The sequence below is a fragment of the Salvelinus sp. IW2-2015 genome, linkage group LG36 (genome assembly GCF_002910315.2).
Source record: "Salvelinus sp. IW2-2015 linkage group LG36, ASM291031v2, whole genome shotgun sequence".
Lineage (NCBI taxonomy): Eukaryota > Metazoa > Chordata > Actinopteri > Salmoniformes > Salmonidae > Salvelinus > Salvelinus sp. IW2-2015.
Window position 1 is genome coordinate 40,276,014 of NC_036875.1, and position 9,594 is coordinate 40,285,607.

A 9,594-nucleotide genomic window follows, 5' to 3' on the forward strand; every position below is an offset into this window, starting at 1 on the left:
CGAAGATCTGTTTGTAACAGTTATTTATCAGGGGGAAAATCTCCTTTTTAGTGGAGAGGGTGTCAGACAGGTCTCCAATGGGGAATCAAACTAGGCTACGACTCCTAACTGGGTGAAATGGTGCTGTTAAGGAATGAAGAACAACAGCAGGGATCTCCAAACAGTAAGTTGCTTTCATAAATCCTCCGGCACGTCAAGACATTACTCATATCTAAAATGAGTCCCACATATATCAGTAATGTCATTCACAAAATGTATCTTGTCTTAGTGAAAAAACCGTCTTACTGAAAATGAAGTCCTACTGAGTAAGGGGGTTCTGTGGTAGTTAGGGTTAGAGGGACTTGTGGCATGGGTGATGAGGGTTGAACGTGTCAAGATATTTTCGTGTGAGGACTGGGAGATGTTGAAAGCAGCTGAGTTTCCTAGTTATTCTAGTGGTATTATGTTGATACTGGTAGATACGACTAGGTGTATCTGTGGTTCCTCATTCGTCAAGTCGCAACACCAACCCACGCAACACCCCCACGCAGCTTGAGGAAACAGCCATTAGAGAGAGAAGAGCAGGAGAAAGGTAGTGGAGGTGTTGAGGACACAGAGTTTTTTTTAATTTTTATCTTTTTATATTTCACCTTTTTTTATTTTTTAACCAGGGTAGGTCAGTTGAGAACAAGTTCTCATTTACAACTGCGACTGGCCAAGATAAAGCAAAAGCCCCGTTCGACACTAATAAGCAACACAGCGTTACCATGGAGATAAACAAACCGTACAGTCAATAACACAAATAGATAAAGGTCTATATACAGTGTGTGCAAAGTACAGGGGCCCTGAATTCACAAAACATCGTTAAGAGGAAATGTCTTCTTAAGACTGCAATTGTTTCCTTAAATTATAGACTTATGAAGAAAGTTAAGCCAAGAGTGTGCTAATTTCTCATTAAAGTGTATCTGGAATGTTTAAAGTTTTTTCTATGTTTCTTCCTAAGCGAAAGATAAGTTAGAACAATGGAATTTCCTTGAAAAATAATGTTTTTAGGATGTTCTGTTCTTGGAAATGTACTTAAACTTTAGGGGACAGCTAAACCCTTGTCCTGAGACGAATGGATACGTCCTGTAAACATGAACGTTTTCTTGCGCGCACCGGACACAGTTGGCTTTACGCGGATATTTAAATACAGGCAAGAAAATAAATTTAACACACATTTATCTAGCTTACTAGTAATTAACAACGTTTACAATGATTTCTATTACGTGTTAAGTAGCTAACGGCTATGCGTTTGTCGAATTTGCAAAAAAAAGAACTTGGGCTAACTTGTAGGTACGGCGTAAGCGTCGTTAGCTAGTTGTTGGCTATAAGTGTCGTTACATCGTTAGCTAGCTAACGTAGCTACCTAACTTAGCGGGTTGCGCAGGTCCCTCTACCACACCATCTCGTCCTATCAATGACGATCACCTCTCCTGCCAGCGTCGGTCCACCAGGTGGTCCTCTACACCGCTCCCTTCTTCTTAGCAGCGTCCTTGATGGTCGACCACTGTCTTTTTACGCGTCACTGGTCGCCCTTGAGTCTATACCCCGGCGGCAGACACGGTATGACCACTCTCACCCATGCTCCTCTTTTGTGGTCCTCTGGCAGTGGACACCGGGAGTATTGCAGTCTCGCCCAACAGCAACCTTTCCATGGCTGTGTCGTTCCTCCACCATCCACTGTCAACTCTTGTTTGCTGATGGGTTTTTTGCTCTTTCCTTGGTTTAGCCATTTTTATTTCGATATAGCTAATCTGATGGCTATAATGTGTGAAAAATAATGAAATAACCTAATCCTYTCATCCCTGTCACGTAAGCTTATTTATTGGTTTCAAGCATGTCACTAATGTCAATGACACATAAGAAGATATTTACGAAGTTCTTAAGAAAAATATTTACGAAGTTCCTAAGAACATTTAGAGGAACTGCATTTACGAACTATCTTATGAACTTATAATTTTTTTCCTAAAGAAACCTCTTAAGTTTTTTCATAAGGAATGTTTTGTGAATCCGGCCCCAGCTCCTCAGGGAGGGAGGGAGCCCCATGGCTGGGCTGGGTGGCTGAGAACCAGGCTGAGGCCCTGGGTGTGTCTGTCTGTATGTGGTTCCCTGGCCCTGGCCTGGAGCTCAACAATGTGTAGGAGAGGAGCATCCCATTCTGGCCCTGCCTCCCTCTCTGCCCTCTAGAACCTCCACAGACCTGAGACCATTCTCTAGCATGAAACAATATTTTCCCGGAGCYTTTAGTAAACCAGGTCCACATACTGTAGTACTGAGAAAAAAACATGTTAGGAATCTGTGTTGTCATTCCCAAAGGATGTCTTGTATAGCTGTCTTTTCTTATTCTGTCGTGARTTACCGTTGTGGGTTAATTTTCAGAGCATCACTCTACGCTCATCCAGTCTCATAATTTAACCAGAGCCTGGCATGAACTTGATTTAATAAATAAAACTGTTTTCCGTCTACAGATTTCGACTCAGAGACGCCAAGGAAGAACTGTCTACCCCACAGTGCCTGAGAARGCCGAGAAGGAGGCGCAGAGTCTGTTTGTCCAAGAGGTAAGATCCTACGAGTGCAATAACCCTGCAGGAATGAACCTTTGTGCAGGTAGAGCAGTGGTCTTATTGACAGTTAGGTGTTGGCATTGAGATGTGCCATTACTTTCACCATGCAGCCATATTAAATACAGACATTAGAGTCAGTCTTCAGCCAGCTTCACACTGGCTGTGCCGCACAGACTTTAGGGTCTGTGATGATTTCCCCATTGTTTATTGAATGTGTTCAGCCGAACCGAACTTCTATTTCACTTAGCACATACTTTGTTACACAATGGTGTTTTATTGTTCAGTACAGACAGGCGTAGGAATTATGGGCCGTTACTGGAAGCCATCCAGCCAATAGGAGTATTTTCATTCTCTTCAATAACATCTGTTCAGGCCAGGAGACCAAAAAACTGATAAACGGAATCCAGTTCCAAGGTAAATGGATTGTTCTTCTCAAAACGTCTGGTCTTCATTCTCTCAGAGCTCTGTTAACAGTAGTGCCTCCCTGTACCAAGCCCGGTAAATGCCTTCTGCAACTAAGTGGTATTGAAATTGATCTTGAAATCAGAATATAGTCAGGCTTACTGTCCATTCTGTTCTGAATTATTAGACCAAAGGTGAGTGAACAACAGTTCACCTGACACAAGAAGTCTGGGGTGAAGTGTCAAACACACGCCTTAAACGCACCTGCTCTGGACTAACTGTAGATGGGATACTTTACAGCGACCTTTGTATTGGGCTATGAACTCCTCCTTACTGGACAGCCAGGCTCCCCTAACAAAGCTGAAGTATTTTGATGTTTGATATTTATTAGGATCCCCATTAGCCGCTACAAAAGCATCAGCTACTCTTCCTGGGGTTCACATGAAACATGACATAATGCATAGTACAGAACATGATTAGTCCAGGATCGAACTATATACATTGAAAATGTCACACATAGCCTACATATCTGTTCTCAGATATAACTGTGGATGGGTCATAATTCAGATTTCTGTCATACTGTTATCATCATAAAACATTTCCTTTTCTCATTGCAAGATTTGACTCAACCAAAAAACTCTACCATTTTAATCACCAAAAAAAGTCTCAAAGCATTTAGGTAAAATAACTAAGCTGATATCTAGGATGTGAGATGAGACAAAGTCTCAAAATGTTACTTAATCCCAGACTTTTTAAATATGAACTTTTTAGTCATCAAGTACTAAATGTGTAGGCGGATGAGGAAGTGGCTGCTGAACTACTGAACACTGAACTACTGAACACTGAACTACTGAACTACTGACACGAACTACTGACACTGAACTACTGAAACACTGAACTACTGAACCAACTGAACTTCTACTGAAACACTACTGAACTGAACTAACTGAGCACTGAACTACTGAATCACTGAACACTGAACTACTGAACACTGAATACTGAACACTTTATTGTGAACTTTTGACTATACTGAACTACTAACACTGAACTACTGAACACTAACTACTAAACACTGAACTACTGAACACTGAACTACTGAGCACTGATACTACTGAACACTAAACTACTGAACACTGGAACTACTACTGAACTACTGAACACTGAACTACTGAACCACTGAACTACGTGATGAACTACTGAACACTGAAACTACTGAACACTAACTACTGAACACTGAACTACTGAACTACGAACACTGAAACTAACTGAACTGACTACACTGAACTACTGAACACTGAACTACTAACACTGAACTACTGACACTTGAACTACTGAACTAAACTGAAACTTACTGAACACTGAACTACTGATATCACGAAACTACTGAACACTGAACTACTAACACTGAAATAACTACGAACTACGAACACTGAACTACTGATATCACTGAACGACGAACACTGATCTAATGAACACTAACTACTTGAACTACTGAGAGCACTGAACTACTGAGCACTGAACCGAGCACTGAACTACTGAGCACTGAACTACTGAACACTGAACTACTGAACTACTGAACTACTGAACTTACACTGAATTCTACTCTTTCTGCCACTATCTGCATTCCTGTTAATCAAATCAAATGTTATTTGTCACATAACATGGTTAGCAGATGTTTAATCGAGTGTAGCGAAATGCTTGTCTTCTGCTAGTTCCGACAATGCAGTTAATAACCAACGAGTAATCTAACCTAAATATTTCACAACAGCTACCTTATACACACAAGTGTAAGGGATGAAGAAAATGTACAGTAAAGATATATGAATGAGAATGTACAGACGGCGTAGCAAGATGCAGTAGATGGTATCGAGTACAGTATAACATATTGAGATGAGTAATGTAGGATATGTAAACATTATATAAAGTGGCATTGTTTAAAGTGGCTAGTGATACATGTATTACATAAAGATGGCAAATGCAGTAGGTGGTATAGAGTACAGTATATACATATGAGATGCTAAGTTAGGGTATGTAAACATTATAATTAAGTGGCATTTGTTTAAATGGCTAGTAAAAAAAAATGACACGTATGGCAGCAGCCATTCAATGTTAGTGATCTGTTTAACAGTCTGATTGGCCTTGAGATAGAAGCTTTTTTCAGTCTCTCGGTCCTGCTTTGATCCACCTGTACTGACCTCAGGCCTTCTGGATGATAGCGTGGTAGTGTCCTTTACTGTCATTAAATTGAAGATTATAATTTTATCAAAGATTCTCTGTAATTAGTTATTACGTGATCAACTAATAATAACGTAACTAATTAACTAGGAAGTTGGGGCACCAGGAAAGTATTCAGATTACAAAGTTATAATTTCCCAAATATACCTTTCAGATATTTTGCATATCTGATCGATATGTCTTCTGATTAATGATTTTTTTTATGGTTACCTCACGTTAGTCTCATTCCAAACGTCGTAAATTGTTGGTTATCTGCACGAACCCAGTCTTCACTATGAGTATCGCATACATCAATTGTCTTAAATCATTTATATTACTATACTAAGTAATTCACAGAAATGCAAAAACAAACAAACAAACATTAAAATGGTTACATGAAATGATGGAGAAAATATGCCCTAGTGGGCTGAACGCATGCGGCTTGTTAGACAAAGGGAAAAGGGGGTCGAGCTAAGAAGTCACTACAGAGTCATAATTAAAACAATTGACATGTTAATCTCTTACACATGAACGCCACTCATTCGGGAACAATTGCAATCAATATATATATATTTACGCTCAGTGTGTCGCCTTGATCCTGGTGAAAAGTTATTTCTGTTGGAGAGTTTCGTCCTCTCTCTTCTCTCTCTCTCTCTTCTGTGGTTATAGTGGATAGTTCAGAGTGACATTCGTTATTAGAATGGATGTTTCGGCGGTTGTCGTCTTTCGCGTTCAATGAAACCGAATTCCTAGCTGCAGACTATAGTCAGCATATCAAAGACTGTTCTTATTCTGTCTGGTATAGTCTAAGAGTTTAACCACGTGGTATGGTTAAAAGATTCAGCAATGGTACACAACCTTAGTCACTCCTAATGGAGAAAAACATGTCTTGAGTAATTTTCAGAGTTGGGTTTTTATTCGAATGCAGAAAGGGCGTCAGGATGCTCGACCTAACTGGGCTCAGGGCGGTTCCTCGGATTAGTTCAAATGCATAGGGAAGTTGTAGTTTTCTTCGACTTAGCAAAGTTCATATTAACAATATTACAAACAGTATCATCTCACATCATTCATACTTATACACAATTAGATGTAAAACCTCATATCTAAGGCTATTATATAACAGCGGTATGGTGAGATGTAGCCAACGCAGTGTCTGAGTCTCTTCCAGTTTTCCCCTTCCTTCTCCTCCCTCCTCTGGTACGATCCCATTACAAAGGACCAGTTCATAGCTGGAATATCACCGATCTTTTATACTTTTCCCGGAACATGACATTGTTCGTACCCTCATTTCTTGTGAGGTGGAAGAAATCCCTTTTCCTCTGCGGAAAGTTTACCCTCTGCTATACGTGGTCCATGAGAAGATTCTCAGAATTTACGACGTCTCTCTGTGCCACAGCAGCCTAGTTGTCAGGGGGCAGGGAAGGCAGGGAGAGGGGGATGGGGCTCTAGTACCAAACACGCAACGTCATGACAGCGGGGTGAACAGGCAGTGGCTCTGGTGTTGTCCTTGATGATCTTTATGGCCTTCCTGTGACATCGGTGGTTAGGTTCCTTGGAGGGCATAGTTTGCCCCCGTGATGCGATGTGCAGACCTCACTACCTCTGGAGAGCCATTACGGTTGTGGCGGAGCAGTTGCCGTACAGCCGGTGAAACAGCCCGACAGGATGCTTCGATTGTGCATCTGTGTAAAGGTTTGTGAAGTGCTTTTGTGACAAGCTGAATTCTTCAGCCTCCTGAGTTGAAGAGCGCTCTGCGCCTTCTTCACCACGCTGTCTGTGTGGGTGGACCATTTCAGTTTGTCCGTGATGTGTACGCCAAGGAACTTAAAACTTTCTACCCTCTCCACTACTGTCCCGTCGATGTGGATAGGGGGGTGCTCCCTCTGCTGTTTCCTGAAGTCCACGATCATCTCCTTTGTTTTGTYTTACGTGGGAAGAAGAAGACTTAGTTCGGTTAACACATATTGGTTGTTGTGTGCTTGTATGAATGTTTCTGGTTRCTTTAGACTAAACATTGAAACTGTGTCTTGATTTACACATGAAAGCCGTTGATTGTCTCTCTCTCTWTATTTCAGTGCATCAAGACCTACAACACTGACTGGCATGTCGTTAATTACAAGTATGAGGACTACTCTGGGGACTTTCGGCAGCTTCCAAAGTAAGCCTGTTGTTCAGAACGGTGTCTTGACAGTACAGTGTTGTATATCATGTAACCAAGTGGTGATTTCCTCCTGGGCAAGTTAGTACAGCTACCCTCTTTGTGCCAAGATTTCACACCAAAATGCACGCACACAGAAACACGCACACACACAGCTGTCAGACAGTGTCAGGCTGTCTGTAATCTTCTATCAGCCTTAGTTGCTGATTGGTGAGGAGATTTTGGCATGGATACCCTACAAGGAAATGCAGGTTTTATGTTTTAACCAGCAATAACAATGGATACTTCCTGTTCAAGCCAAACTCYGGTTATTCCTGGAGCAGTGGGATTTAGTCAGTGTGGAAACTAACCCCGGTTCTAAGAGTGTCTCATTAGTTCCAGGAATATSGTTTCCGGTGTCATCGTTGTGGAATTTGGACATAAAACGAAGCTGCKCCAACCTTGAGACTTGCCATTGATGTCACCATTCAGTGTCCAGGGAGGGAAATTGAAACAATGAAATATGGCATGACACTAATTTTTACAGTGGTTTTCCTGGGTTGAATTAGTTCAAGGTTCCTATGTAAGTGGGACTTGTAAAGTACATTACATTCGGTTTCATTTCTTATAACAATCAATGACCTCTGATAGATAATGAATGACCTCTGACCTCTGATAGATAAGATCACATCATACTTTATTCACATCCTTGTGTTTTACAGCAAAGTGTCCAGACCAGACAAACTGGCTGTCCACGTTTTTGAGGTTGATGAAGATGTCGATAAAGATGAGGTAAGTGAATGTCTGTAGAAGGTTACAAATAACAAACTATTTAGCTAAGCCACTTGTGTTTATTCCTATCAGCACACAGATCTTAAGTTTTTACCTCAACTCTTGACCCTCAGCCTTGCCCACATGCTCCGACAGACAGACAGACAGACAGACAGACAGACAGACAGACAGACAGACAGACAGACAGACAGACAGACAGACAGACAGACAGACAGACAGACAGACAGACTAATTAATGAAATGTTCATGCTCCTCTAAGACAGTCCAGCAGCTTTCTACACTGCCAGAAGGCCCCGGTATCTAAACTCTTTACTCCTAGAAACCTGTATTACCTAGAAGAACACCCCTTCTGAGTCTCACAAGCATCAGATCCTATTTCAGGTTTTCATTCAGACTACGACTGATTTGGCTTATATGAAAGATATACATGAAAGATTTCTGTGTCTTAAACAGCACATTTTGTGTCGTTAAATAGTACATTTGTGTCTAAATATACCTTTTTCTGTCTAAAAGTATAATTTTGTGCTTAAATAGCAGGTGTTTGGTCTAAATAGCTAATTATTATGTACTGAAATTAGCACTCACCTGTTTTGTGTCTAAATAACACATGGATGCTGCTAAATAGCTTTATATTGACTGAACGAAATTTGCAAAAATCACTGAAAGTTTGAGACTTTTATATTTCCCTCACCAACTTTTAAAACACTGCTATCTGAGCAGGTAACGATCGCTGCAGGCTGTACATAGTCCATCCGTGTTAATACAAGCCCAGCCATTTACCTACCTTCTCCCGCTTACTGTTTTATTTATTTACTTTCTGCTCTCTTGCACCACCAGTATTCTCTACTGCATATGATCATCTGGATGATTTATCCCACTCTCCAGTGTTTAATCTGCTAAATTGTATAATTATCGCTCCTATGGCCCTATTTATTGCCTACCTCCTCAGCCTTGCACACAATGTATATAAGAACTCATTTTTTCCCCTTACTGTGTATTGAACTTGTTTATTGTTTACTCCATGTTGCTAAACTAAGTGTGTGTTCTGTTCACCACTGCTATGCTTTACTTGGCCAGGTCGCCAGTTGTATAAATGAGAACATGTTCTCAACTAGCCTACCCTGGTTAAGATAAAAGGTTAAATAAAAAAATAAAAAAATATTATGTCTAAATAGCCACCTGTTGTCTAAATAGCATGGTGTGTCTAAATAGCATGTTTGTGTCTAAATAGCACTTTGGTCTAAATAGCAGTGTGTTGTGTCTAAATAGCACCTTTGTGTCTAAATAGCACCTGTGTGTCTAAATAGCATGTGTTGTGTCTAATATAGCACCTGTTGTGTCTAAATAGACCTGTTTGTCTTAATTAGCACATGTTATGTGTCTTAATAGGCACATGTTATGTCTAAAAGCATGGGTTGTGTCTAAATAGCATTGGATTGTCTAGAATAGCATGTTGGTGGTCTA

The 9,594-nt window shown here is 40.7% G+C and overlaps 1 pseudogene; it reads left to right on the forward strand.

The window, feature by feature from the left end:
- Window positions 1-2,018: 2,018 nt before the first annotated feature.
- The window catches only part of LOC111959519 (dedicator of cytokinesis protein 9-like), a 118,443-nt pseudogene continuing 110,867 nt past the window's right edge, over window positions 2,019-9,594 (forward strand).